The sequence below is a fragment of the Dermochelys coriacea genome, chromosome 4, assembly GCF_009764565.3.
Source record: "Dermochelys coriacea isolate rDerCor1 chromosome 4, rDerCor1.pri.v4, whole genome shotgun sequence".
NCBI lineage: Eukaryota > Metazoa > Chordata > Testudines > Dermochelyidae > Dermochelys > Dermochelys coriacea.
The window spans coordinates 96,843,165-96,848,416 of NC_050071.1; positions in this window are offsets into that span (position 1 = coordinate 96,843,165).

Sequence of the window (5,252 nt, forward strand, 5' to 3'; positions counted from 1 at the left end):
TCAATTTAACCCTGCACCCATCCACACGACCAAGCCTCTTTTGTCAACTTAAAGGGCTCTTAAAATCAATTTCTGTACTCCTCTCCGGTGAGGGGAGTAGCGCTAAAATCAACCTCGCTGGGTCGAATTTGGGGTAGTGTGGGATAGCTCCCGGAGGCCAATACTGTTGAATTGCATCCAGAGTGCTCCATTGTGACCACTCTGGACAGCATTCTTAACTCAGATGCACTGGCCAGGTAGACAGGAAAAGCCCCAGGAACTTTTGAATTTCATTTCCTGTTTGGCCACCGTAGTGAGCTGATCAGCACAAGTGACCAAGCAGAGCTCATCAGTACAGGTGACCATGGAGTCCCAGAATCGCAAAAGAGCTCCAGCATGGACCTAATGGGAGGTACTGGATCTGATCGCTGTATGGGGAAAAGAATCCGTGCAGGCAAAAAGATGAAATGCCAATATATATGCCAAAATCTCCAAGGGCATGATAGACAGAGGCTACAACAGGGACACACAGCAGTGCCATGTGAAAGTTAAGGAGCTGAGACAAGCCTACCAAAAAGCAAAGGATGCAAACGGTCACTCCAGGTAAGAGCCCCATACATGCCACTTCTATGATAAGCTACATGCAATTCTAGGGGGAGCCCCTACCACTTCCTCACCACTGTCCGTGGACATTTACAAGGGGGGAGTCTCATGCAACAGAGACAAGGATTTTGTGGATGAGGAAGAGGAAGAGGAGGATAGTGCATAGCGGGCAAGCAGAGAATCCCTTCTCCCCAGCAGCCAGGAACTGTTTATCACCCTGGAGCCAATACCCTTCCAACCCTTCCAAGGCGGACTCCTGGACCATGAAGCCAGAGAAGGCACTTCTGGTGAGCGTACCTTTGTAAATATAATACAGGATTTAAAAGCAAGCGTGTTTAATGATTGATTTGCCCTGAAGATTTGGGATGCATTTGCAGCCAGTAGAGCTACTGGAAAAGTCTGATAACATGTCCGGGGGTGGAGCGGGAATCCTCCAGGGACATCTCCATTAAGCTCTCCTGGAGGTACTCTGTGTTAGCCTCAGGAGAATGATATCATTCATGGTCACCTGGTTGAAATATGGGAAATTTGTTTAAGGGGACATTCAGAGGTGCCCGTTCCTACTGGGCTGTTAGCCTTTGGCTGAAAAGAAATCATCCCCGCTGTTAGCCACACGGTGAGGGGAGGCCCGTTCATGCTGAGCTGTTTGCGTTTGGCTGACAGGGATCTTCCCTGATATTAGCCATGCGTGGGGGGGAAGCAATCATCCCAGAGAATTGGGGTGGGGATTGGGTTGTGCTGCACATTCACCCTAAAACCACAGCCCCTCCTTTTAAATGGCCAACCCAATGGGCTTGGCTTGGTATGGGAAAGGAAAGCGCTGCTGTTTGAAACCATTGCCACATGTTATGAAGGTTGAAGAAACCAAAACCCTTTGCCTTACCATGGCTGCCTGCAAGCCGAATTCTGTTGCCCAGCCGAGCGTGTGTGATGTCTCACAGCAAACCAGCAGGCACTCAATATAAGAGGCAAAATGCAACCTTGTACCAAAAGCACATGTGCTATGTAATGTGAATCGCTTGATTCAGTGTGAAATAGTCTTTCCTTTGTTCTAAAATGTATCTTTTTAAATACTACTCTCCCTTTTTTTCCTCCCACAGCTGAAAATGTTTCTACGGTCCCCCTGTAATCTCCGTCCCAGAGGCTAGCGCAGATTAGAAGACGAAAAAACGCACTCGCGATGAAATGTTCTCAGAGCTCATGCAGTCCCCCTGCACTGAAAGAGCTCAGTAGAATGCATGGAGGCAAACAATAGCAGATTCCAAGAAAGCGTTAAACGAACACGATGAAAGGAGGCAGGAGCACAGTGAAAAGAGGCAGGATGCAATGCTGAGTCTAATGGGGGAGCAAACTGACATGCTCAGGCATCTAGTGGAGCTGCAGAAAAAGCAGCAGGAGCATAGACTGCTGCTACAGACCCTGTATAACCACATGCCCTCCTCCCCAAGTTCCATATCTTTCTCACCCAGATGCCCAAGAATGCACGGGGGCGGGGGGCGCTACAGGCACCCAGCCACTCCACCCCAGAGGATTGCCCAAGCAATAGAAGGTTGGCATTCAATAAGTTTTGAACTGTAGTGTGGCCTTGTCCTTCCCACCTCTCCTCATCCTCCACACCACCCAGTGCTTCCCTCCTCACCCACCCCTCCCAGGCTACCTTGTGAGTTTTCTCCCTATTTGTGTGATGAACTATTAAAGAATGCATGATTTTGAAACAATGACTTTATTGCCTCTGAAATCAGCGATCAAATTGGGGAGGTCAGTTAGCTTACAGGGAAGTAGAGTCAACCAAGGGGGCGGGTTTTCATCAAGAAGAAACAAATAGAACTATCACACCGTAGCCTGGCCAGTCATGAAACTGTTTTTTCAAAGCTTCTCTGATGCACAGGGCACCCAGCTGTGCTCTTCTAATCGCCCCTGGTGTCTGGCTCTGCGTAATCAGCTATCTGGCGATTTGCCTCAACCTCCCACCCTGCCATAAACGTCTCCCCCTTATTCTCACAGATATTGTGGACCACACAGCAAGCAGCAATAACAATGGGAATATTGGTTTTGCTGAGGTCTAACCTAGTCAGTAAACTGCAACACCAAGCTTTTAAATGTCCAAATGCACATTTTACCACCATTCTGCACTTGCTCAGCCTATAGTTGAACTGCTCCTTACTACTATCCAGGATGCCTGTGTATGGTTTCATGAGCCATGGCATTAAGGGGTAGGCTGGATCCCCAAGGATAACTATAGGCATTTCAACATCCCCAATGGTAATTTTCTGGTCTGGGAAGTAAGTTCCTTCCTGCAGCCATTTAAACAGACCAGAGTTCTTGAAGATGAAAGCGTCAAGCACCTCTCCCGGCCATCCCACGTTGATGTCGGTGAAATATCCCTTGTGATCCACCAGCGCTTGCAGTACCATTGAAAAGTACCCCTTGCGGTTTACATTTGGGCTGCCAAGGTGGTCCGGTCCCAAGATAGGAATATGCGTTCCGTCTATCACCCCATCACAGTTAGGGAACCCCATTGCAGCAAAGCCGTCCAGTATGACCTGCACATTTCCCAGAGTCACTACCCTTGATAGCAGCAGCTCAGTGACTGCGCTGGCTACTTGGATCATAGCAGCCCCCAGAGTAGATTTACCCACTCCAAATTGATTCCCGACTGACTGGTAGCTGTCTGGCATTGCAAGCTTCCAGAGGGCTATCGCCGCTCGTTTCTCAACTGTGAGGGTTGCTCTCATCTTGGTATTCTTGCGCTTCAGGGCAAGGGAGGGCAAGTCACAAAGTTCCATGAAAGTGCCCTTACGCATGCAAAAGTTTCGCAGCCACTGGTAATCATTCCAGACCTGCGAGACTATGTGGTCCCACCAGTCTGTGCTTGTTGGCCGGGCCCAGAATCAGCGTTCCACGGCATGAACCTGCCCCATGAACCTGCCTACCATGATGTCCAAATTGCCAGGGCCAGTGCTTTGAGAGAAGTCTGTGTCCACATCCTCATCACTATCATGATCGCGCTGTCATTGCCTCTTCGCCTGCTTTTGCAGGTTTGCACATACTGCAGGATAATGTGCGAGGTGTTTGCAATGCTCACAACAGCAGCGGTGAGCTGAGGGGACTCCATGATTGCCATGGTATGGCATCTTCAGGAGAGCAGAGTTGCAGCGGAAGCGATGGATGACGACGGATGCCATGAGAATAGATATTTATACAGAACAACAAGAGGACCTGTGAGGTGGATTCATGGCACCAGGAGAGCAGAGTTGCAGCAGAAGTGTTGGATGATGACAACAGTTAGCAGTCCTACTGCACCATCTGTTGACAGCAATATGGTGTCTGCATGGAAAAAGGCGCAATATGATTGTTTGCCATTGCTTTCACGAAGGGAGGGGCAACTGACGACATGTACCGAAAACCACCCATGACAATGTTTTTGCCCCATCAGGCATTGGGAGCTCAACCCAGAATTCTAATGGGCAGTGGAGACTACAGGAACTGTGGGATAGCTACCCACAGTGCAACGCTTCAAAAGTTGACACTAGCCACGGTAGTAAGGACGCACTCTGCCTACTTAATGCACTTAGTGTGGACATACGCAATTGACTGTATAAAATAGATTTATAAAAATAGACTTCTATAAGTTCAACCTAATTTTGTAGTGTAGACATCAATGTGAGGAACTCTTGCCAGTGCCTCCTACAGATCAGCTCCCTGAAACTACCAGCCTCTGGCAACACAAGCTGCCTTCTAGGTTTCTGCAGGCCTCACTCTGTGTACAGGTTACTTGCAGGCACACACCAAGCCCCGAGTCCTCTGCATGCCCCTCTGGAGTGCTCGGCCCTTAGATCCACTATTCTAAAAAGAATAGTACACACGGCTTGTAAGATTCAATTCACAATCACTAGTTTACTTAATACAGATATCCAGATTTTGGAAGGCACTTCAGAGTCTTAAACCTTGAGTCAAGTGCTGTAACTCTCTTTAGAAATCTCACATTGGTACCTTTGCGTTTTGTCAAATCTGCAGTGAAAGTGTTCTTAAAATGAACAACGTGCTGGGTCATCACCCGAGACTTCTATAACATTAAATATATGGCACAATACAGGTAAAACAGAGCAGGGTACATACAGTCTTCCCCCATGTAATTTAGTCACAAATTTAATTAACGCATTATTTTCTTAACATGTGTCATCAGCATGTAAGCATGTCCTCTGGAATGGTGGCCAGTGCATGCTGGGGCATATGAATGTTTAGCATATCTGGAACGTAAATACTTTGCAATGCCAGCTACAAAAGTGCCATGTTCTCACTTTCTGGTGACACTGTAAATAAGAGGAGGGGAGCATTATCTCCTGTAAATCGAAACAAACTTATCTGTCTTAGCAATGGCAGAACAAGAAGTAGGACTGAGTAGGCACTGAAGTGTTACATTGTTTTGTTTCTGAGTGCAGTTATGTGTAAATTGCACTTTCATGACAGAGATTATACTACAGTACTTGCATGAGGTGAACTGAAAAATGCTATTTCTTTTATCATTTTTATAGTGAAAATATTTCTAATAAAAATTATTTAAATTACAACACAGATTACAATATATATGAAAATGTACAAAAACATCCAAAATATGTAATACATTTCAATTGATATTCTATTGTTTAACTGTGCAATTAAAACTGTGA